We start from the raw sequence: 25,906 nt of genomic DNA, 5'->3' as shown, positions 1-25,906 counted from the left end.
GGGCACCAGCCGCGGCGGAGCGATGGGGAGAGCGCAGCCCTTCAGCTGGCTTCACAAGCCAAACGCAGCTGGGCCTGGTGCGGGGCGGTGCTGGGAGGAGGGAAAGTTCCCAAAAGCTGCCAGTGTCCGAAAAGCTGCCGTGCTGTGTCAGGGCTGATGGCTGGGGTTGGAATTCTGTAGTGGTTTGGTTTTTTTAAAAAGGGCTTTTTCTGACAGAGCCTGTGCCATAGTAATGCCTGAGTACCTGTGGCAGTGCTTCAGCCTTGTCATCTCATTAAAATGCCAAAGCTTACACTGTGCACTTGCTCTAAATTAAGTAGACACGTTAACGTAACAGACCAATTTTGTCCTCCAGTATGTTTACTATACCAGTACAACAAAATGAATAATCTCAAAATGGCAGAGTTCACTCTTTGTTGTGCGGCTGGCAGGTTATTTACTCGTTTGTTTGAAAGCAGTGTCAGGAACCCCTTAACTCCCCCTGCCCCACACGGAAAAATCTTTTTCACCTATTAGACTGAGTTGTAATGCATAAAGTGCTTATGGGGGGATATATTTCACAAGTACAGCTGAAGGTAAATGACTGACAAAGCGTTATGAGGTGGAATCGCGCTGCCGCCAGAGCTGGTGGAGAAAGGATCCTGCCGATTCCGTGGTTTTATGCTCCTCCAGCAGTTGGTGTGCCAGCCTTTCAGGGCGTCGTGATACAATTTACTTATCTAATATCCGCAATTAATGTGTGAGCGCAATATCATTCTAAAGATAGAAGATGATGAAGAGCAATAAGGAGTTTTATTTCAGTTATGTATAGTACTCTTCAGCCAGATTATTGTTAAACCCAGATGTTTTATGACTTTTTGATAATAGCGCAGGGTGTTTTATTCTTGGTATTAATTGGAGTTACATTTTATAAAGTAGAAATTCATTCTGTCCTTCATTAAATAAGTTAAAATCACACTATTTGGCAGTTTATGATGCTAACAGTTCGTTCTTTTTAGAGAGTCGTATAGAGGGAAATTCAAATTTATGTCCTATGTATTGCTGGTCTGGGACAGGCAGAATTAGAGGGGAGAAACATCACACGCTCACAGCTCAACGTATAGCTAAAAAGTAAGTCCAAGACCAGAGTGTTTTTACTGTTTTGGTTGAAGAAGCTATTAACTGGTAGTATGTGAGAGTGTTTTAAAAGAAATTGATTTGCTTATTAACAATGTTTTCTAGCCTGAATAAGAGTTTAATCATATTGGTAGGAAACAAAATTGATGAACCTTTAACATCGGATGGTACAGAAATAGTGATTAGAAACCATTTGCCCACAGTTTAGAAGACAGAAATTTAGATTAAGCACAACTGAAACATTAATTTAATCTAATTCTGTTGAAGTCATGGGGAAAATCTGCTGCTGTAAAATTAATCTTACTCCTCATTTGCAGTTATGAGAAGGGTAAAATAATGTCAGTATAATTCTAGTGTAAAAGTCATCAATATTCTTTTTTCTCCTTCGCACCTGATGCAAGCATGCTTCTCATTTACGAAATGTCCTCCTCCTCCTGTCACGTTGCTTGCTTTCTGCCATTCCTGTCAACAAAACAGCCTAGATTTAGCTTCCCAAAGCCAAGGAAGTGAGATCCCAGCAGTCAAAAGCCTGCTTGGAACAGAATTTCACAAAAAAGAGAAGAGTCTCTCTCCCAGCTGGTCTACAGGCCTGAGCAGGAAAGACAGAGCAACCGTGGTCTCGGAGCTGCTTCCTGAAAGAAAGGCAAAAAAGCTCAAATTGTGCATGGTTGTTTTCCTCTCTTGCCAGGATTCTGGTCTGGGCATTCAAATCGTTCAGACTTGAACTCAGGTTGTCTTTTCCTCTTCGTCTTTTCCAATGATTTCCATAAACCGTGGCTGATGTAACCACATGGGCAGTCTCTGTCTCTTCTGTTATGGGCTTGTGTGTTGTACAAATACTTCAGTGTTCATTGCACTGTTTAAAGAAGTTCTGGGTTTTTGTTTTGGTGATTTTGGTGGGGTTTGGTGGGGTGGTTTTTGGTGTGGGTTGTTTTTTTTTTTTTCTTTTTTGAGAAGGACTTGCCTATTGAATCAAGCACTTGCTCGATAGGAAGAGCGCTCTCATTTAATAAGAATTCATTTCTGATTCATAGGAAAACATCTCTGGCTGCCAAAACCAACAATAAATTAATTAGTTCAGTCTCTGAACTAAAAATCTGTTACTGCCTCCTTCATTGTGCAACACCAAAACGGGAACTGTTGGCTCAGAGATTTCAACACCATCCTTCCCAGACCTCTGCCAGTTGGTCTGTTGGAGGAACCCTAACAGAGACCAGCACTGTTTATAATGACCTTTTCTAGCAGAAGTCCCAAGAGCCGTGTGGTGTCTGATAAAGCTCATGAAGCTGATTTTGTATTTCCTACTACCAGCAAGATCAAATGTGACCTGATGCACAGTTAAATCTTTGTACTTAATGTGCTTCTTTCTCCTCCTTTTGTCAGGGCTGGGGTGTTGGGCTGCTCGGTTGGTCCCTTTCCCAGCTTAGAATTAATGGGCCAGAAACCACTTCCAGTTAGGCCGGACTCACTGAGGTAGGCAGGTTCACCTCTGTTTAAACTCCCAGTCCCAATTCAGCAGCTGCTCTGAAGACGATCACCAGCACGCTTTTGTGCATCTGGGCTGATTTTCCTGCAGTTGTTACAAGAATTGCTGATTTGCTGAGGAAAAATAGAATCTACTGGGGTGTTAGAAGCTTTGCCATCTAACTACAGCAGTACGTCATCCTTCTAACACCAGATTTATATTCAGTTACGAGCCTGTTCTGGGGTGTTTTGTGTTGGCTGAAGTATTGCCCTGAAGGCTTAAAAACGAAGAGGTCCAATATTGTGATAGCTTTGCACAGACGTGGCGAGAGCTGGAGTGTCACTGCCAAGTTAGCTACTAGTCTTGATGTAGTCTTTCAAAGGACTGGCCCAGGTCTATGCAAGACGCTTCCAGTACCATAGGGAGGAGATACTGCCTCTGCGATTCATCCCCGATTTACTGCAGGGTGTGTGTGGAGCGATTGCCGAGAGGGCAGCGGTGCGTCCAACAGGTATATACCCGATCAGCGTACCAAGACCTGTTCAGTTACTGTGGGTTAGCAGAGATGCAATAACTGGCCGTGTTTGCACAAATGCAAAGTTATTTGACTGGGCTTAACCTGAAGTGAAAGACGGCTTTGCTAACACATGTTACTTCGTTACCTTGCATTTTATGAGCTAAGACGAGGTGACGAGAGTTACCGTGGCTCGGTTGATGTGGGTAATGTATTAATCTGTGACAAATTTTATCACGTGTCTGAGGTGTAACTACACTGGCTAAATATCTTCCTTAGTGTTTGCAGTATACTGTACATACTTGTGTACTAATGCACGATTTCCGAAGGTCAGATTTGTGGAAGATTATTATGCCTGCGTACATAGATACTAGTGCAAGTAAAAGCTAAGCAACGCGAGCAGTTTTAGCAATGCTGCCTGTTTACAAACTAAATGCTTTTGTGTTTGTGTGGAAGTTGCGTTACAGTAGAGATTGCGGACAGGCGGTAATCCCGAGCAGAGATGTGCTAGCTCGCTAATGCCACGGCTTTCCATTGATGACGTCCGTCATCCTGTTAAATAGGGGACTTTTATTATGTCTCTGGTTTGGTGATTTAAATCCATGAAGGACTTGCTGTCTGAAAAAACCGTGCTACACGCTGCTTTCAGATGACTTGCCCAAATGGATGCGTTTGTTTTATGCTTAAAAATGTACCTCCAAAAAAAAGTATATTGCTATGATAAAGCAGCGCAGTTATTCATCTGTGGATTGCATTTATTACTGATTTCCTTTAAAGGGAAACAAATTATTTCATTGTTCTCATCTACCAAAAAATATCAATTAGCATGCCAGACTAATTAATCTTATAAAAACTAATAATCAAATACGGAGCATTTTTTCCCATAGAAACACACAGTACTTCTAAAGGTCACCATTTAGCTCTGCACCTCCTTTTATTACACTTTCTCAAAAAAAAAAAAAGGGGGAAAAAAGGAGTGGTTGAGTGATGAGAACTCAGATCTCTCTAATGCTTAATAAACTTAACCTTTATCATGGTATTGAACTTGATGATCCTGCATGAAAGAAAGAGTGCATGCTGCTCTAGAGGCATTTGTGCTGACTGTTAGTTAATCATTTTTATTTGCTTTATGGATACCACATGGAATATTTATTAAAATTCTTCAGAGCATAGTAAATATGAAGAGAGATTAAAGCCGCAGAGGAGGAAGGATAGCTCCTCTGCAAGGAGGAGATGTGTGGATACAAGTGACCGTAGAGGATGCATGTTGACTCCAAAAAGATTTCTTCGTGAGCAGTCGCCCTGATGTCTGATTCTGGAGAGACTTAAATTCTCAGGTGCAGATAGAGCTAGGTGTGCGATTTATACGGTATTTTTATCCAGGGTTCTGCACTGTAATAAATGGTTAACATTTGACATAACTGAAAAGAAATACTGATTTTTTTTCTGCTTGTATGCTCATATTAGAAGGTCTGTGGAAAAAAACAATCATTTTGAAAAGAAAAAAAAAGTGTAAAACAGAATACTTTACATAGGGGTATTCTCAAAGCCCATCAAACTCAAAGCTTTCAAATTTCATCTCCGATCAGGCATCTTTTATTGCTGCATTGTAAGGAGTTAAGTATCTTTTCTCAAGTAGACTATAATTCTTCATCATATATGGTATGCTAAGTTGCTTTAGGAGGTAACTAGAGAATGAATTTTTTTTATTACTGATCCCGAAGTAGTGCCCAGAAACTCACAGGTTCCATAAGCATTTCTAATGGTCCATTAAAATCGTGCTAACCATGATAGATTATAGGATGCTATCTTTTACGTCGTGATCCTCATCTGTACTAAAATTAAGTTCTTGTTTCCATAATTGAATATTAAATTTATTCTATTCCTTGGTGGACTAGATCCTTAGCAAGTATAAATCTGACTTTTATTTGCAGCAGGTGCTAATCTTGCCCAAAATACACATCCTTACTATGGCTCTTTTCCCAAGAAGTTTCCCAAGAAATTCAAGTTACTTTGCCACATTGTGCTGACCGTGCAATAAATGGGCGCTACCTCTGGATTGAACTGAGATGTCGTGTGGAAAACCCGTGTTCCTCCTGGCAGGTTAGCTGTGGCACGGTGCCGTCTGCGCCACGTCAGCGGTTAGGGTTCTGCAGATGACTTCTCAAATGATGTTGGACCAGCACTCAGAATTGAGAGGAACGTAAAAGTTATCAAATAATTTTTCCTCATCTCTTGAGTGTTTTCTGCTGAGAAGACAAAGCCAAACATTGCTGAGAAAATGGAGAAAAGGCACCGGAGATGACAAGTGTGCATTTACCAGATAGCAATGGAAATAAGGCACGAGAAAGATTACAAGTCCCCTACAATCTGTTGCTTTCTCTGTTCTGCCTCTGGTTTCACATCGATTTTTATCTTTTCCCAACTTGTTTTTCTTTTCCATAATACTGGTATATGTAGCGAGCAACATCCCAGATCAAGAAAAGGCCGTTCAGTACCTCAGGGATCCCAGCATAACTGTTCTTGGTTGCTCTGGGCTGAGAAGCGAGGACAGGACGGGGCTGGTGCCAGCAGTGAAGACGACCGTGCGAAGAAACAGTTGTCCTCTCAGCCACGTGCAGCAACACCGGTCACTGCAACAAGCGTTAAAAAACCCCAACCCTACCAGCAGTGGTAACAGTTGCTCTCTGAAGACACCCCACCTCCGTATTTGTTTTTAGGGATGTCAATCATTTCTAATATTTGACTTGCTTGTCAGTCAGTACCAGCTTTCCCAGACGCACGGAGAAGGACTGGAAAGGCTCCTTCACGTTAAAGCCTCTTTTGTCACTGTCAGTTTTGGTACAGAAAACATCCATCAGCATCACTGGTGGGAGGAAGTTGTGCTGTCTCTGTCAAAATCCGGTGCTCCTGGTTAGTGGGGTTTTGTTGTTGCCGCCTTATACTCCCCCAGGAAACCCACAGGATCACTTGGCTTGACACTGTGTTGGCTTCCAGGGATGTAACGTGTAGCTGCCTCCGAAAGCTGTAAAGCCTGATGTTTGCTCTCCATGAACAGTAAGTGTCTTCAGAAGTCAGAAAGCTGCTTTCTGGCTGAGTTCATTTCCCTGAGAAATACACACGCAAAACTTTTTGCTACCTTGTGTGCCTTTATAGATGAAGTAAAATGTGCTGGCAATTGCTGCTTTAATTTTTGTGTGGGCAGCTGTTTAATTTATGTAAGTATTACTCCTTTTGAGAAATTGCTAGAAGATATAAAAGTTCAAGTTCTCTGCTGGAACATATATCTGGCGTTCATAAAAGACTTGTATCTCCCAGCCCCGTCAGCATCTATGCCTGTCACATGCTTGAACATGTCTTGCTGCAGCTCTTGCAAATCTAACTCTTCTGCGGGCACCAGTTGACAGCAAGGAGTCAATTATTAACAAAAGAAATTTTAAAAAAAAAAAAAAAAAAGTGCAAAGCCTCGACCAGTCAAGCCTTTTCCTAGAAAACAGGGAGAATAAATTGTAATGGCTGTGTCCTCAATGAGGTCATCTGTCAGATCCCAAACCACTGGTTAAACAGACTTAATGTTGCTGGCAAGAGGAATAAAAGGTGGTGATATTTCTGTTTGGGATATTTGAATGTGAGCAAGACTGCCAGCCCTGAAGAGCACACCGTGGCTTTGAAGGGCTGCTTGAGGTAGCGACCAACTCTTCTCCTCTACCAAAAACGGCCTTTCTTGTGGTTTGGAGCCCGTTTGATGGGCTAAAATATGCCCGTTGCCCTGTGGCCCGTCCCACCCTGTCCAGGTGCTGGGAGGGGGCTTCTCCACAAACGCAGCTCGGGGCTGCTGACTGCAAGGTAGGTCTTGGTTCCCGGTAAGGAGATCTGCTAGGAGCTGCTCCCGTTCGCGCCGAGTTGCTTCTTGCGCATCCTGGTCGGCGTTTATGCCCTATTTTCCATTAGCTGTGCTCCGGCTTGCTGAGACTGTCGCCCTGCACCTCGGTGTGCCGCTCCCTTCCCCTGGGGCCCGTGCAGTCCCTGCAGACATGCCTTCTTCTGAAGGACCTGAAATGGGCTCTTCAAGCCTCCTCAGATCCTTTGTCACAAAGGAATAATTTACTGAATGTTTCCTTTGCTTATTGAAGAAAAAAAAAAAAACAAAAAAAAAACCAAAAAACAAAACAAACAAACAAAAAACCCCCCCACCAAAACCAAACAACAAAAAACCAAAAACAAAGAGAGCAAACTCACCATTTTCCAACCAAGCCAACAGAAGCCCTTTACAGAACCCCATTTTCCACCATTTCTTTATATGCTGAAGAGGCAGATTTTAAGGACATCTCCATGGTAGCCTTTGCTCACTCCTGTGTCCCGCACAACACTACAACAGCACTGCCCACCTTCCTTGGCTGTTTTGGGCATTTCCCAGATAATTTAGTAAGTGTAAATGCAAATAAACCCCTTTGGGCCTGATCCAACGGTATAAATTTCTATCCTCTGGCATCCTCAAGGAGGGACTGCTGTCTTCTGCACAGTCCAGACCACAAGATTTATGCAAACTGTTTCTGTTGTGGTGACTAAAAGCGACTTTCTTTGAACTTTCTGAATGGCAAAAGCGTGTGACTTCTTGCGGGCATGTTAAGCGTGCAACACTCTGTATTAAAAGCAGCTTTAGAGTCATGTTATTTTTGAGGTTGCCTTCATTAACTAACCAGGTGATGTTATTGAATGTGTGAAAGAGTTAAACTGATAATTGTGATGCTTGAAATGTTTTTTGCTTATTAGATATTTGGATATTCAGTTAAGAGGCTCTTTGTATCATAAATATTTGAGATGTGGTTAAACCAGCCTTAACTCACCGTGTGCAGGCTTTCAATAAAAGGACTCCTTTTTTTTTTTTGCTGGAAAATGGGCATGTTTCTCAGAGGGGAAAACTCTGTAAAATATGGAGAATTTCTTTGTGACTTTGTAATAAGGAAAGGTGAAGCTGTTTGCATGCAGGGTGTCCTTTTTCACCTGCTGCAAGTATTTTGTACAACTCTGGCTGTAAGATATCAACAATACTCTTCCACGGCTTACTACTTATGTGAATAATCAGCTACAGTCTCTTTTGCAGTGGGTTTGATTTAATAAAATTCGGTACTGGAATGGTATTACAGCTTGCAAATATTTCAGAGTCAGCTTTAATATAAATTTTTATACTATGCTAGAGTGAAGCCACAGTCTGAAATAATTTTACATCATAAGTGGTTCTAAATGAAAGTACTTGCAGATTATTTCCATCACATTTGTGGAGGAAAGAATCTATTTCCGCCTAAATAATATTTAAGTCCATTACCTTATGAGAAAACAGTCATTTCAAATTTTAGCACCTGAGTGGTGCTGAACTTTAGTGATAGTAATAGGCAGGTAAAAGTGCTGAAGAATAAAATTGCTGCTTTCTCAGGAGAAACCTGTGTCCGAACGAACCTTGGGAGTCCCACTACGAGGGCCTGGATAGGCAGAGTCCAACGCACTGAAGCCTGAGGATGCAGCGTCTTGGCCTACCTCACTTTTGGAAGTGTACATAGTTTTTTTTTTTTATTTTTTAAAGATTTTATATATATATATATATATATATATACACGCGCGCGCATAAATTTTTAATATGTACTTGTAAATTTTATTCACATGTACTATCCATTCTCACAAAGGTGACCATAGTGCTTTTGTGCTTCCGAAATCATAACCCAAATCACTGCCTTGGGGGAATCAGAAATCCGGGAGCTTCCCTTCTCGGCACACTGCCTCTGCAGAGGGAGACAGCCCAGTTTGGAACCGCTTTCCTGTGCATCGCCTTGCAGGTGTGAAGTGTTTTGTTTTCGGAGCTCAGACAATCCGTGGAGGAGAGAAGGGCTGGGCAGGTACCAGCCCCTCAAATGTCACGGGACATTGACTGTGCACCTGCCAGCGCTCCGGGCAGCGAATTCAATCATGATTCCAGTCACTGGGAAAATGACCAAACAATGCAGCCCCAGCTATAAATTTGATTATCTAAGTTCAGATGGACATGTCTGACTGGAGGTGGGAGAAGATATTATTTGTGTGTGTGCTTAACTGTTTATTGCTGTGGCATTAAATAAGGTTATTGGCCTCAGGATCTCAGGTTTCCTGTTCGCGTTGAGCCACACACCACTGAATTTTAAGACTGGGGTTTTTGCTTGCGTAGGTCAAGGAAAATAAAAGCGTGTTTACGTTTATAAATTTTTAAATGTCATTTGATTTATGGAACAGTTACTGGTAGAAAAAATATTTGTTTCTTAGGCTTTGGTTTTTTTGTTTGTTTTTCTTTTATGGAAACTGAATACTTCAGATGATACTAAAAAGTGTGTCTCCCTTTCTGTAATGCCAGTAATGAGGGTGGGGAGGGAACTAACTCACTGCTTTTGTTAGGATTTGGGAAATCCTGTATCTCACAGTGCATCACTTGTATCGCATTTATGATTTGACTGAACTACAGTATTCAGTTTTGTTTGGTGTGTTGTTTTTTTTGTATGGCAGTTTTAGAAAATTCCAAGTTACACATGCCAGTTATTTTCTGCAGTGGGCAAGGACTTGTGTTGCCTGTCTTCAGGCGTGGTGGAGACTGAGCCTTTGGTGTCTTTTCTTGCTGCGTATGTATTCTTTGTCCTACTTGTGAGATTCTTCCCTTGGATTTTATAGATCATACAAATACGTATGTGCTCTCCCATATTTTCTTTCCAGGGCTATGCTGTTCTGAATGGCAGCTATGGCTTGCTAGGAAGTTTCTGAAGTCATAGTGTTCAAGATTAATTTTGTTCATTTGCAGCATGGATGTAATTGCAATGTATGTTGGAACAGTGCTTTGTGTTAATAACACCTCCCCCCAAAATATTAAAGAGGTAGCTTTACACTTAAGCAGAGTTTTAAGCCATCTCATTAATTTTTATTTTTCATAAACCAGAATACAAAAGCAATAGTGAGTAAGAAGAAAGTTATAATCCAGGTAAGGAAAGTCATCGTTCTGCATATGAAAGGTGAAACAAAAGCTGTCTCGGATATTCCTCTGAACTGTAAAATCTTGACTATCTCAAGAAATGAAAGTGTGCATGGAAAAGAGGTGATTTTTTTTCTTGCTTTCTGCAGTTTTGTTTTATAATAGCTGCCAACAGGTTGTCTAGGCTGACAAAATTATATATACGACAGTACAAAGTACAGGCTTTTGGTTGTCAGAGCAACCTATATATGTTGGAGCACTGGGTAGCAGGGTGGATCCAGTGAGACTTCTAAGTGATATACAACAATAAGAGATGAGAATCGAGCCTGTATTGCCACCCACACTAGACATACAAATGGATTTTATGGAGTGCTTTTTTTTAATGTGTTTATTAAGGTGTGAGAAAGGAGAGGAAAGTGGGGTTGTCTCATGGTGTGCATTATCTTTTAAAAGCTATAAGAGTTTTTAAAAGCAGTATTTCAGAAATTGCTTCAGGACGTTATTCTTTAGCTTGCTTTCTCCTTCAGCCAGTAATGATGATTGCGTATAATTCCCTGTATTTGAAAACCTTCTTCCTTTAAAGGAAAAAAACCCAACACAGAGCATTAGGAATATTCCAGTTGCATATGCCAGGCTCTTTCTTTTAAGATCTACTGTTGTCTTCTGCAGAAACACTTTATGGATGTTCTAGAAAGCTGCCTTTGAACTCGCTGTAGCAATAGCCCTGAAAGGATTTAGTGTGGTGCAGAGCTGCTGGGCAGCTTGGGATGCCAGCCCTCAACTGCAATGTGAGCAAAACGCGTCCGTCTTCCCAAGGCTTCTCTCCAGCGGGGTTGTTGCTGCTGCAAGAACTGAACAAGTCTTAAGCCACGTCGTGTGTGGGGAAACATCATTTAGGGATGCGGTTTTGCTTTCAGAGTTGGCTCTGGAAATGCGGCTTTTTTGTAGCCTTAGGAAAGTTGCTCTTTTATTAAATCTTTGGGCCGGGTCTTTAGGCAGTAATCTAGTTTTTGTCTCTATCAAATGTTTCCGAAGTGGTAAGTCATCTGTGTGGGGAATGCTAAGAAATGCTGAATAAATTATGGCAGATTTAGCAAATCTTTGATGGTGCGTATATGGTTCAGGTCGTGCGAGCACGACTGTCTGCACCTTTCTATATCCAGGCTCTTAGGATCCTCACTTTGCATCCTACAAACCTGTTAATTGCTCTGGGTCTGTCTGTGTTGTGTAGTACAGCATCGCCTATCTAGATGCTCTGGCTCAGCTATATAGTAGCGCAGTATATGGCTGGTTAAAACATGATTTAGCGTTGCACTATGGATTTGTAAGCCATAAACGTGGTGCTGTAGCTCCCCACTAAGCCCTAGGGACAGCGATAGCGCTCCAGAAAACACTAAGCTGCTTTTCAGATTTTGCCATTAAGTTCAGTGCTTTCATTTCACCCAAGCTTTTGCATATGTGAACTGTTTGTATTTTAAAAATCAAGAATAAAGATGTTGCTATGTCTTTTCTGTTATTAAGTTTCCTTACAGTACCTACACCAAGCCATGGTTTCAGGGGGAGGGACTGAGCAGTACTGCAGTGGGAATAGAGAAATGCTGGGTTTTCCCATGCTTACTCTTGAACTCTGGCTTCCTTAAATTTGGTCCATTAAGTTTTATTCTCCTGAAAAACCGAGATCAGTAAAACAGTAAGATAAATAGGGTCAAAATTAGACATTTTAGTGTACACTGAAAAAACTTAGTTTTCACCCTTAAAGTGAAACACCTACATTTGCATACGGAAAAAGTACGTGTGAGTGTCTGCCAGTGTGTAAAATTACCTGTCATGGTAACATATGCATACGTATTTTGTTGAGATATAGTACGTGCACATGAAATCTGCCAAAAAATTTGTGCTATTTAGGATGCTCAACTTCTAGTCCGTCTCTAGAGATGGATATGTAGGAGTTTCAGATTCGTAATGTAATATATATATTTGGTAATATAAAAGTATAAGAGTTATATCAAACTATCAAAAATGTATTTTTTAAAAATGTGGTACTTTTGTGTCTTTGCCAAAGTTCATGGGAATTGTTGGACTTCCATTAATGCCCTCATTATTTTGCTGTGTTTTAAAATTAGATTTTAAGTGACAAAAGATGCTTATTTGAATTCCCCTAAGCCAAAGTAACCTTTACTTTCTCAGAACTTGTTAGAGTGGTATTACCTACTCGGTTTCCATATTAAAAAAATACACACACACACACACAAAAACAATAAAAAAAAGCTGCTACCGATTTGAACATGCCCTATCTTATTCAAAGCTAAAAGTTTGAAGGAAAATATTTTTTCCTTTACAGCATAACTATCTGGTTAAGATAAGGTGCGAACAACTCTGGAGTAGTATTTTACATCTAAATTTATATGAGAAGATGTCTTCTCAATTCATGCCTTATCAACACAAAAGAGTTATTTTAGTAACAAAATGGCAGATGGAAAAGGTATATTGGTTGGTTTGGTGGTGTTTTTTTTTTTTTTGGTCTGAACTGATTTTGTCTAACTCATTTTTGTGAGTTACTTGGAACGTTTTTCAGAAGCAGCTAAGGTTGGGAGGAAACTGTTGATGTGTCTGTTTAGGTAAAGGCATAAACAGTTCTGTTCTTCAATGTCAGCAGTGAAAGCAGAGCAGATTATTAATACGTGTTTATACATTTTGACTTTGGAAGCCAGTGTTCATAGAAAACATTTGCAGAATTTTTATATTGTGAATAAAAGTGTTGAAAGAGGATTGAGTAGTCAGGCATTAAATAATCTCAGACTTCTCAGGAGTCAGTGTGAATACTGAGTGGTGTTAGTTTGAGCGTGTTGTTTCCTCGTGAAATCTCGGACCCTTGAATTTCTTCTTGGGCGAGTGACAGGGATGACATTGGGCTTTGAGGGGGAGGGTGGTTTTGTTTCATGGGGTTTGTTTTTGTTTGCCCCCCCCCCCCCCCCTTTTTTTTTTTTTTTTTAAACAAGAGCGTAGTACTTTATGAAATCTATCTGCTGGGTCAGCAAAAATTTCAAACTCTGGATTTGTAGACATATTGCCAAAAATTGCTACCCTTGTTGCTGAAATATTCCCTTTCATGAAAGTGGATATTGGTTTATTACTCCAGCAGCTCTTTTGAAGAAGATCAGTCAGATCAATTGGAAAGCGTCCTCATCTGTATAGAGTTGGAAAGGCACGTGCAGGTGTGTAAGTCTCATGTTCAGCTGTGTTTTCTTCAGCCCTTCCACTCCCAATTAATAAAGTGGAGGACTAATGAGCTCTTTTATGCTTTTAGTACCTCAGCACGATCTGGCTGCTAGTTCGGTGTTAACATGGGTGATACAGGCACCATTATAAAGGAATTCTTGGATCATGAGAATGCAGGAAAGTAATAGCTTTCCTCCCAAAGCTGTGCAGAAATCGCTGTACGAACACGAAACGATAAGACTAGCCTGCAGCGCTTACATAGTGTAGCCACAATTCTTATTTATATCAGTTACAAATGGGGCTGCTGATGCTTCTACTCCCCTATTAAAAAACAGATTTGCCTGTTTTTCTGCAATGTAAAAAGGGAAACTAAGGAAGATCTAATACTCTTCTAATCAGAGCAAGTAACTGCTAAAATGTCAAATGCTGCCCAGGCATGTGCTGTAGGAATATGGCATTTTTGGATGCATCTGTTAACTGCGCTGTAAGTGTTAACAAAAATAATAATAATAATAATAATGAAATATTGAAACTACGTATACACGACTGAAAAAAGATAAGAATAATACAAATAACTGGAAGACTTTTAAAAAAAGTTTTTAAATGTTATTTTTAATTTTAGCAGGTTTTTTTATGTTTCAGACAAGTGTTCTTTTACATTGTACTGTGTCCCTTTAAAGTCAGAGCCTCTCTCCTAGTGTAATGCTCCTTCTCCTCCCGAGCATGGTGCCTGGCGTCATCGTGCTTCATCTCAGTGTGCCACCTCTGACCATTAATGCAAATTGGAGGCCAGATAAGAGTTGCTCTGGATTTAAATTGGTGCAACTCACAGCAGAATCTGTCTCCAGTTCATATTAATGACTGCAAGTGGAAGAAGCCGCCTGAAAGGATAGAAAGCTCTAATGAGACCATGTTCCTTCACCCGTAGCCGTATCTGTGCCACCTAATCTCTTTTCTATACTAACTGCCGAATCAAGTGCATTTAATTGTATTTTCAGTTGAATTCTGCAAAGAGAGAATATGAGAATAAACAAGGAATCATGTTTGCATGTTCAAACGTCTTTCTCTTTAAGTTCAGTGCTTACTTTTTTCTTGGTAATTGCACTTAAATTGCTCCATGGCACGCATGGCTGCTCTTGGGGGGCTGGTGGAAGGCTCGCTCTCTTTGTACTCTTGCTTCTTGGAGCACCTGAGGCACTGCAATATCCCACACCCGCTGGGCCTTTTTCTTCAGAGGAAGCTCATATAAACACCAAGGAGTATTTGCTCGCCCATACAGCGGTTAATAGCAGAGTGAGATTTCTGTGCAAAGGCACTGTCTGTCAGCAAAGCAAATAGAGTATATTGTGATTTTTGTATGCTTGACTAAGGGCAATATTTATATTTCATCATTCGAGAGCTTGCATGAAGGATGTTATTCCCACTGTGAGTGTCAAAAGGGATCTTCAGCGTCTTGCAGCAGATACCCTAAACTCCCTTCTTTGATAAAGTACCTTTTGTCAGCAAGTGTGTATGTTGAAAATTAGCAGTTCCTTCAGCACGAAAACCTTGACATGGAATATAATTGAGGAGGTTAGTGTCGGCATGTTCATAAGTATTACCTGTCATTTGAAATATGACAGTGCTATAACTGCAGGACCTTGGGGACTTCAGTGGGTTGGCGCTGCCATCTGACTGCCTTGGAGTCTGCGAGACAGCCTTCCGAGCGACTTCGACCCTGAGATAATTAACGTGGCCCTGGAGGCTTCTGCTTTTTGCTTTTCTGCGCTTGTTGTTTAATAAGATGTTTGTTGCTCTGCTTGTCTCTGATGCAGTGGTGTGCCTTTAGGGACGCAGGGTCCTTCACATTCTGTGACAGTAGGTTTAGGTAATGCCGCCTGTGCATCCATTTCTTTCATTTCCAGCAAATTAAAATATTATCATCAATTAGCCAGCTATACTTGGTGGCTTGCCTCATTTCTGAGAGGATGCACGTACTTACGTGATATGTAAACAAGGCGGGGGGAAGAATGTCTGAAACCCGGCTCTTCTTTTGGCGACTGAATCGTAGAATAATGTCGAATGGTAAAATGACATCATAGGATGCAGAAATGAAAGGCAGCACACAACGCTTCGGGGGGCGAGTGGGGGCTGTGGTGGTTCGCGTTGGTTGGGACCATGGCTGTGTAGTCCATAAAGTCCTTGTAGCGTCTTACTGAAAGCAAAATGAGCTTTAAATAAGAAAGGGGAAAAAAAAGAGCTGAAAAGTTTGAAGCATCTATGTGAAGAGAAGCTGAACGCAACTGGTTTTATTTTTCCGCTCTGTGAAATGGTGTTTTGAAGGGTTTTGAAAAATTCAGCTGTGTTGCTCAGAAGAGATTTATGCTAATACGCCGACTCACATGGCTGAGCTTCTTTTTGAATATCGTAAGAACTCAAAGCAACACTAAATCTAAATGACCAACTTCAGCGGAAGGTATTATTGAGCCAGGGTGCTTTCACAAAGGTGTGTTTTTAGCCACAGCAAAAGCTTCACAAAATCATCTTGTTTCTACGGAGTTGTCTGTTTCAAGGAAACAAACCTTAAAATATTCTCCTTCAGTTTTTTTAAGAGTTGCCTTTTTTTTTTTAATGTGTTTATTTCTGATGGAATACAACGAGCATAAGCTGGCGTGTGTGACCTCAGAGAGCTGTGGTTACGGCACTTAACTTTCATTTCATTATATAAGAACAAATGAAACTGGAAAGATGTCTCGTTACACCCCTTTAGTTTGAAATACTTCTAATCTGTCTTGCTTGTGGGGAGTATCATTCATAATTAGAACTGGGAATCAATGGAAGATAATATTGAACAGTGAACTTGGCTATTTTAGAGAAATGCTTTTACTGGAGAAGCTTGGAAAATGCTATCCAATAGTTGCAAATATTGAAAAGATTAACACGTAAACCACGATCCACCCAGAAGGACTCACAGTGTAGTAACATATTTCAAGTTCTTTAGTGCATTATTTCCACAGTCATGCTAATAAAGAATGAAAGAGGGAAATACAGCTGTTTTCTTCTAATAATCCAGTGCTAGTTCAGGAGTTAAAGCCAAGATGACAGAAAGCTACAATATACTAAAGATTCATTCTCCAGTTCTTTTACGTTATGAATATAAATATCTTTTCGGCTATAGACATTAGGCTTTCATTGTATAGCCCGCCATTAGGCATAAAACATATGAGAAAGCTGTCTACGTTAGGCTACTGAAATTGTACTGATTTACAGCTCTTCTGTACCCTCACTTTGCAAATATTAAGGGAAAAGTAAAGGGAAAGTATATTGAGAATTTCATGTAACTACATTTGTCTTTGACTTTCGTTTAGGACTGCTGTGTATTTGGCTGACATGGACTTTTTTTCTGTTTGTTCTAAAGCACGACTCCAATATTTGTTGTTTCGTTGTAACCTGGCTGTCTAAAAAAGCAGTAGTGTGATACATCATTCTTCTCTAATATAACGCCTTTAAGAATAGAGTTGTAGATTTTAATATACAACTTAAAGGATTTGGCTCGCTTGGGAAAGGAAGGTGCTAGACTTAAACCCAAACACAACAAACACACATTTACCAGGAGTACATTTAAAATAACTAGTTGACTGCAAAATCACGTAAGAGTATTTGAAGAATTCCAAGTTGATCCCTTTCTCACTTAACAACTGTTACTGGAGGGGAAGAATCATCTCCTAAATAAGGATAATTACGTGCAATATGTTGATCAATTGTGGCTAGTATTAAGTTAATTATTGCTTGAATTTCAGTCAGCAGTGACAGAAGACTTAAGCAAAAGATGATACAAACTCAAGAGCTACCAGTTGTGACCCAAAACTCATTGAAGTGGGTGGGTCTGTTCAGGCAGCCTCGGGGCACAACCGCGTCCGTGTCTCAGGTCGCACGCTGCTGCTTTCGTTCTGCCTCGGCTCGGAGGCATCAGGATTTTTAATGGGAACTAGTTAAACAGATAAATAACATCGTAGGATGTCAGAGGGCTTCCAATGGTGGAAAGCAGCGTACTGTACAGATAGATGTCCTTGTTCGCAAAGCCATTTTTTTATCAGGAAACGATGAAGTTCTGTCTATTTTCCCAGTAAATGGTAGAAAATAGCCAGAATTGAGTGAGTAAAATTAACAGTAATAAAGTTAGGGAAGCATGAAATTAAAAAAGTGATTGCAGTAATAAGGTGTAAAAGTTTTTCAGAAAAAAAATAATACCCTCTTGATTTGGTGAAAAACAATATTAGTACTACTGATTAAAGAGGAATACATTTATATTATCAGTATCTCATCGGTGAGGTCTACATACTTTTTGGATTTCCCTACTCCGTTCTATTTGATTATCTCAAATTAATGCACTTTATGACTGCTAATCAATTTGTCCTCATTTTCATTATAAGTAAGTATTACTAGCTTAGTTTTGAAAAGGAAAAAAAAAGCAAGCTGAGGCTTTTGTGATGAGTAGTCAGAATCCATTAAAAAGGGCTTTAGTTTTAGGTGCTCAAAGTTGTCTAGCTTGACAAAAGGTGTAGAGCTAAGTGTTTGCTGATACCTCCAGTGGCATTTAGGTACTTCAGTCTGCAGTTTTATCCAGTGACAGCTCAATGCAAAATATGTATGCGGCCCTTGAAACAGAAGCTCATCCCTCCAGGGGAGAGCGTACTTCCAGGGACGCAGGGAAATAGTCTTGCTTTTTTCCCTTTTGTCCCCAAAATACTGTGTGCTCTGCACAAAGCTGAATGGCTTTAACAGGGGGGTGGAAGAGGAACGAGTGTGAAGGAATACGAGTGAGGAGCAAGACTGAGGTTACAGGTTGCAATATCAATTCATCGTTATTCTAAGAGCTGGATTTGGATTTGAATCGCCTCAGGAACTGAGGCTCCGCAGAAATCGCTGAACTCTGTGGGCTTGTGCTTAGCTCAGGAGCGAAGCGGGCGGGCTGAGGGAGATCAATTTCTCCACCAGTCCGAGAGTTCCTCCATGCAACATCTGGCATAGCCCAGTTTTCTCTTTAGTAGATCTTGCACATGAATCCTGCCTGAGTGTCAGATTTACTTATTTCTTCCCCCTCTACCAGTTGTCGTGGTTTACCAGTGGAAGGATCAATGTAGACCAGTAGAATTTTGGTCTAAGACTGAACAGCAGAACAGCAAGTAAATCGTGGTGTCTGTTATACAAACGCAATGCTATGGCAGTGTTAGTTTTTTGTATACAGACATGATTAACATCATTTCACCAAAATAATATTTCTGAATAACTGTTGAGATTCTTTTTTTCCCAAAGATCTTCATTAAAATGCAGATAGAAATAACCCAATAAACTTAGAGAGAGGAGATATTCAAGGGAGTGTCATTTTAATAAACTGTTTTCATGAAAATAAGGTTTCCTGGCGAATTAGTAATTGAGTTCCCTTGAGATGCTCTGCTTTCACAGTTCTCCAGTTGGCTGGTTCATTTGGTGTTAAACAGCTCTAACAGATCCGGAGAAGATGAAAAGCTTGATAAGGTCAGAATAGTGAATGACTGCTGAAGACGCAACTTATTCACAAAAAAATGCGTCTAGTTCTTTGAATGCATTTCTATTCATCTTTTTATCTGCATGTTAAGAGTTTCACCTCTTACATAGAAATGTCAGCACACTTGGTTTGTTTGGTGTTTTGTTTGTTTGTTTTTTGTTTTTTTTTTTGAATATTGAGCTTTGCAGAGCTGATCTTCATTGTTTTCTTGATTCTTGCCCTTTTAATAACCTTTAAATATAGGTCCACTTCTTGCTGGCAGACCAGCTGCTTTGCCGGGAGGGTTTGAAAAGGGACTCTTTTAGAAAGAATAGTGTATTCCGGGCAGCGTTACATTTCCCATACGTTATTATCTGAGTCGCATCAGCTCAGTGGCACATTAAGTAATAGGCTGTCATGGTCTGTTGTTAGGGAACGGTTCCCATGAGGTAGCATTGGGTGTATCCTGTGTAACAAGCCTATCTTTAGGCTGACGTATAGATTTCACATTCGGAGCCAGGCAGGGATGTAGCTGATGTTTCATTTCTAGCATTATGTCCATTTTTTTAATGCACATAACATAAGCAGCACTTGGAAAGCAGATACTGTTGCTTTTCGTGCATGCTAGAAGAAGATAGTATTTCTTCAACAAAACGTATTCTGCAAAGAATAACAGATTCCGGATCTCTAACCGAAATGCCGTAGCCTGCTGCCCTGCAAGAGAGCAAGACTGTCCCGTGGCATAAAAAAATGCGGTCTGGGGAGAGGTGGTTTCAGTTTTGGTGGCATTTCTAAGACTCGCTTCAGGGCCCGGATCAGATGTCTCTCAGATACCTACTGCCATTGGCAACCGCCTCATTTTAAATAACACACTCGCCAAGTCACCTTTGAAGAAAATCACTTCTATATCAGTGTCACGCTGTCAGAAAGTGGCACTTTGTTAAGATAATGTGACCTTTGGAATAATCATCTTTCAGTCCTTTATTCTGTCTGTGGTACTGTGAATCTCTGCTTTAATTCTTAATGCTGTCTGATGAAGTGACCCAAAATTGAAGTATTCGTCTTCTTTCCCTTCAGCTGTATAAGACGTTTTTCTTCATAAATGGCACAGGTGTCATTTTGTCCATGAAAAACTTCTGTTTGCTGACTGTAAAATGTACACCTGTTCTAAAATGTAAATTTAGTAGGCATTTACATATTTTATAAAGGAAAGAAACTGATATAATAATGGGTATCAACTGCTTTCCAATGGCTATTTTTTTGAGGAAAAAAAATGGACAAAAGTTGCCCTGTGAGCTTTGTGCAAGGTTGTCTGTTGCAGGAACAGAAAATCACTGGGCTGGAGCAATAATTATTTAGAAGGAGAATATGAGACCAGGCCTGGGTTAGACATACTGATTTAATTTGACTACTGAACAGTATATCTGCTAGTACTTTTTTACATTAAATTCCCAACATATTGTTTTTGAGGAGGTGCCCCAGCTTCAGAATTGCTGTTCTCCATCGGATGGTCCTCATTAAGCACTCACCGAGTCAGAGGTTCAGCTTGGTCTCTTTCCCACCTTCTCTCTTGGAGCTGCTCCATTAAATATGAGTCATGCAATATGCTTTGGGTCAAGAAAACAGGCTTCTATGCTGCCATAAATATGTTTCAGTTTTAGAAATGAAGTTTGTTGTGGGTTGGTTGTGGGTTTTTTTTGTTTGGTTGGTTTTTTTTAAACTACCAAAAGATTTAGCTGAAAGCTTTCTGTCCTGCTGGATTCTTAACCTGATGAGAGTGCTGGTTTTCAGCAATTGCTCTTTTTCCTTTCATGTAGTGATAGAAAAAGATCCTGCTACTCGGACCAGGAGCCAGAGGTATGCTTGATTACTTCTTCAACCTCACTGTCGTGATATAAGTCCAAATGGAGTGGAAATAGAATAGCAAAATACAGCTTGGTACCTCTACGTGTACATTTTTTTTTAAACAAAACTGAAGAAATGTTCACATTTCACTGGAGAGAAAAGTGTTTTCAGAATAGCAGCTGCCTGTTCAAAAAACCATGCTTTTATGGAGCAATGTTACAGTAATTCTTTTATGTTGTATTTGTCCAAAGGCTGTAAATTTTAAATACGTACAAATATTTTAAAGTATGTATTTAAATACTATTCTGACTTATCACAGAATCCATATATAAAATCTCAGCATTGTTACTGCACTTGTTTAACCGAGTAAAAAATTGTGCTGATATTTGAAAAGCTTAACATATCTTGACACTTTTGAGACAAAGGAGGAAACAAACAAAACCAAGTACAACATTTTATTTTGTTTGTGCTTAAAATTTGGAAGTTAGCTGCTGTTAAACACAGGATCCGTTTGAGTCTTGTGTGACTTAAAAGAAAAAAAATGTTACTGGCAATAGTCAGTAAAAATTTCGAGAAAGACATTTAGTTTTTAAGCCCCCTTTAAAACTGTGAAAATTTTCAAAAGATCAATCTTATGGGGGTACTGTTGATTATGATTTTTTTTTTTATACTCATTGCTTTTGATTTTTGAAATTGGAAACCTTGATTATTTTTTTTCCAAAAGGAAGAGACATTATATAATCCAATTAGAATAAAAAACTTAATTTTTCCTAATGCTTTTATATGATTACTGCTAATAGCAAACTTTCAGGCCTTCCAAAATCTCCAATAAAAAGTAGCTGCAAATGTTTCCTACTGCGGTTGTATTGCAGGACCTTAAAAAGCACAAATAATGGTAGCTTATTCTCATAAACCTTTTAATAATATTTTAAACAGATACCAGACACGTTGTAGATGTGTCGAGTTTGTTCAAGCTAATACTTTAGCTCAAGGAACCCATTTGACACTTCAAGTGAATCTCCCAGATGGTAACAATATCATTAAAAATTAATTGTGTAACCACTGGACCTGCCTTTAAAGACTTTTGAACTGCTGAGGCTTTCTAATCGTATATTGTTGCTCTAGTTCACCAGTGAAGCGAATCCAATGACTTTTTCAGTGTATGGCCTACTTCTGTTAATGAAAGTACAATTTATTCACTTCAACATATAGATTGTAAAACTAATCTCCTAGTTGACACATTATGCTCTTCTGCATGTTTAACTTCTCTTCACTGAGCCAAAAAAGTATATAGTAAATCAGAAGGGACACATTGATCAACCAGGCATCATTTAAAATCCAATTAGACTTTGGGATCGTAGTTGCCGTTGGTGTCAAATCCTGAGCCGGGCTCTTCTCTGCCGTGCCTTGGCTGAGCTAAGGGGGGCTACGGCAGCCGTGGGCTTGGCCCGTTGTGCTTTATAGGGGTCTTCGGCATTCAAGGGAGCTTAAAAAAAACAACCAACCAAAAAAAAAAAAACAACGGGGGGGTGGGGGGGAGACAAAATTGTGTGGGCTTTTTTAAGAAGCTTGTGTAGTATTTTCATGTTTTCACAATTTTTTTTTTCCTAAACTTTGGTATTTTATTTTGAGATAAAGCAGATATTATCTGTCCCAAACAAACATTCCTGCCCTCTCCTACACTGCTTCCATTGTAATCAGCGTATCTCTCATTATTTTACCATGAGAAATAAAGTCATGGCTCCTAAGTGTTTTATCAAAATGTTTTTGAAGCCTTGGCAGTACTGTTTCATTGGGTGTGTGAAATCTGAGGGCCACAGTAGAACCTGCTGCATCAGTTACTGCGGTATAACCACAGCTGGTTTTCACGCGTGATGGTCCCTGGGCCTATAACCACCCCGGGCGGGAACGAGGTGGTGACCGTGCTGTCGTATCGTCTGCTCCACCGGCTTACCGGTCACTTCCCTCCTTCCTTCCCGGGGAGCAACGGGCTCAGGCAGGACATGTCAAATATCTCATTTGTCAGGATGACGGCCTGTCGGATTATTGGAGCTAGGGGGGGAGAGAGAAAACTGGAAGGCTGAATAATAGCATTTGTCATCTAGCAATGGTGTGGGGGTGCATTAGAGAAAAACTTGATACCTTGGAGTAACAGAAGATAGGTCAGTGGTTGGACTTGATGATCTTAAAGGTCTCTTCCAACCTAAACAATTCTGATTCCAAGATTTGCTTTTAGGTTCTTCTATTTTCTTTGTTTGCGGGTAGCGTTACCACTTCGTTACCATTTCATTTGCTGATAGAGTTGTACCTCTGGGCTTTCTCGTTCCTACGTACCACTATTCACTATCACGAAATAACTTTTGGATGGGGAAATTCATCAGCAAACATCAGCGGCTGGAACAGTAGCACTTTCATTTGTATTAGATGTGTCACCGTCGAAGGTGGACAAAATAGATGAGCTGGCTCTTGGTTTACTTTCCGCTGCCTTTCTGAGGCACGCTAACTCATTCTGCCCTCCAGCCCGGGGCCCCGAGGCTGCGGTGGAACCCAGGCAGCGAGCCTGCCACGAGCTCCCGCGGCCCATCCCCTTCAGGCTGCTGGCCGAGACGGCTGTGTCCTGCTAGTATCGGCATCCACCACGACTACCTTTATAGTCATATAAAAATGGACATCTCCTTTCTGTAGGAGTCTTCATATTTTTTTTTTTTCTTTGCGCTAGCAAGTGCTTCCCTTATCCCGTTCCTCAGCTGCCCAGCTACAGCGGCTTTAAGGCTGTTTAGGGTCATTTTAATCCTCAGAAGCCTAATATGCTTGCACTAAATATATGAACCTGACAGTTATTACTGTCATTTTTATGTTCAAATAAGGTATTTGTTGCCACAAAAATAGTTCAGCAGTAGTGTAGTTTTGTAAGTAAATACAGGATAATAATTTGCATTTATTGTCTATATAGCTATAGAAACTGCATGCACATATATAGTTTGTGTATATATATTTGTGTGTACTTAAGTAAACTGAATGATTTATGTACCAAATATCAGCCATTCCTAAAAACATCCAAAACCACCTGAAAAGCCCCCCAAACCAACAGCACAGATGCAGTAGGACACGCAGAGGATTCTAATTAGACTCTGACTTCAGACTGTGTCTTTTCAAAACACTTTATGGTAGGCAGACTGAAAGGTAAGTTAAAGGTTCATTAAACAGCACTCAATTAAAAAAAACCCTAATTGTCTTATGTGGTAAATGCAGCATTACACTCTGAACTAGTGTGTCGTATTTATTAAGATTCGATTTGCGCTTCCCTTTCAAGTGACAAGCGCAGCACAGAATTATATGGTATTTATATATTGTTTTCATCATGAAGTTTATTTTAATATATTTTTCTTGGTTTATCTGGCATTTCAAACTACAAGTCATAAACCTGGTTGGAATAATGCTGGAGATTTTGATGTTTCTGCATCAAAGTGACCTTTTGTGATGTTTCTGTTCCGTTTTGTTAACTTATGGGGGAATAAATTGTGAGAAACAAAAAATAAAATTAAAGGAAACAGTTGTAAATACTTCACCTCACTTCTTTTGTGTCATTTACATACCCAATAAAAACCAGGAAAAAAAAAGCATATTACGAAGACAAGGTGACACTCCAGTCAGCTGTGCCGCTGGTTTCCTTCTCCTGGGCATTCAAACAGAGAAGCCGATCCCAAGTTGGAAGTGACTGGGTGTACAATTAGGAGAGAGGTTATCTTCTTTATGAAATTTAACATTAAATAATAAATGTTTCATATGTTATTTTATAGTATCATAAAATCCAGAACCCAGCTTCCATAATCCATTGCTGTACTGGAGTTTGCTGAGAAATGGAACTAATCAAAAAATAATGCAATGAAAGTTTGCATTATGAGCTGCTTAAATCATAAGAGTAGGGGTTTTAGTTCAAATTAGGCAACCAATTATGGCATTTGTAGTCAGAATTAAAATAACCCAGTAGATTCAACTAGTGGGTTTTATGGTTCTTTTATATATGTCTATATGCATATATATATATATATATATAAAAATTACTACTTACACTTCATGACGCAGATACAGTGACCCTTCAAGCTATTTGACCTTTACATAAAGAAAAAATATACTGTTCTATGAGAAAATTGAAATATTATGTATACACTTGTATTACTGCGAGATGAACATTTCACAACCATTAATTCTACCCTACACCCAGCCCTGCCTGTTTTTGCCTGTGTCTTAATGTCTCCCTAGAAGACTCGTCGCCAAGCCAGCAGAGACTGGAACGTACTGTCCCAGCCTCGTGGGGACAGTTTGCCCGTTATTCCAATTCATTTGCATTTATTTCCTTACACATTTACGCTTCAATTTCTGTGCGTAATGCAAAGGGTGATGCATCTCTGATGTCATTGCAAACCCTTTCAGTTAAGATGACTCCTGCTGATTCAGCAGACTCCCAATGAAACCTTACGTACTTTTGTGTCGATCTCAGCATCTTCGACTTCTTCAGAGGTAGCAGCTCCTTTTCTAAAACAGTGAAGTTGCTGTAACAGCATTCAGGAAGGATCCTCTTCTATCCTTCAGCCTTCATTGGCATACGTGATATGTTAAGTCGACCAACACAATCTTATCTCTTTTTTTTTTTTTTTTGTTATCATCTTATCTTCATTAAAATCGCTCAGTTTCTGGTGTACCTCTGGTATCCTGTCTGTGTCATGCTTCTCCACTTCCATGCGATTCTGTGCTTCTGCATAACATGAAGTATTAATAAGACTAACATTTCTTCATTGCTTTCACGCTTTAGCAGCATCAATGTTGTGTGCTGATGGAAGAGCAGATGTCGGGCGTACATCTTCCTGACCTCTTCGTACCTGCAACACTAATGATAGATCTTCTTGTTCGGTGTTATGTAATTATAGCTATTTGCTTGTCTTGGGCAACTTGTAGTTTGTTGCTAGGTTTTTTTTTGATCTTAAATGTTGAGCTAGGAATAAAACATGGTATAGAACTTCTTGTTTATTACTGTTTCCAACTGCAGAATAAATGGGTGGAAAATCATTGCCAATTCAACAAAAGCTATTACACTGCAATTAAAAGATCAGACTGGACACAGTTTATTCCCTCCCTCTTTCTTTTTTTTTTTTTTTTTGAAACATGTTCTAGGAGTTATGTAATTAAATTATTACCTGCTGTATCACCATCTGCTTACGTGGATTTGAAATGTTTCTCACCTCTGTGTGCGTGTAT

General features: G+C 39.9%; 1 protein-coding gene across 1 annotated transcript in view; it reads left to right on the top strand.

Annotated features, from left to right (window-relative positions):
* The window catches only part of NAALADL2 (N-acetylated alpha-linked acidic dipeptidase like 2), a gene marked incomplete at both ends in the record, with an annotated part of 378,476 nt that overhangs the window by 52,190 nt on the left and 300,380 nt on the right, over positions 1–25,906 (top strand). The window lies entirely within an intron of this gene.

Source organism: Platalea leucorodia (assembly GCF_965183815.1).
Source record: "Platalea leucorodia genome assembly, chromosome: 8".
In the NCBI taxonomy this organism is placed as follows: domain Eukaryota; kingdom Metazoa; phylum Chordata; class Aves; order Pelecaniformes; family Threskiornithidae; genus Platalea; species Platalea leucorodia.
Note: the sequence above shows the minus strand (reverse complement) of the source record. Positions and strands in the feature narration are given on the sequence as shown.